Genomic DNA, 232 nt, shown 5'->3' with positions numbered 1-232 from the left:
TCAAGTTCTCCCACCCACTTCTAACCCTCGCCACGTAAGACAGTCCATTTGCCTCCGTCTTGACATGCATTTTACAAGACGAATTCTCTCCGACACGCCATTAATCACTCTCCGGATCCTGCATTTTTACCTGAATTATTAACTGCCAAAGACCTTGTCCCGAAAAATCCGTATCCGCTGCGCCGCCCTCGGGAGGCTGCGGGAGGCCGGCGATAGAGTAGCTTCTGCTGCA

This window comes from Penaeus monodon, chromosome 19, assembly GCF_015228065.2.
Source record: "Penaeus monodon isolate SGIC_2016 chromosome 19, NSTDA_Pmon_1, whole genome shotgun sequence".
In the NCBI taxonomy this organism is placed as follows: domain Eukaryota; kingdom Metazoa; phylum Arthropoda; class Malacostraca; order Decapoda; family Penaeidae; genus Penaeus; species Penaeus monodon.
This window is presented reverse-complemented; position numbering follows the sequence as displayed.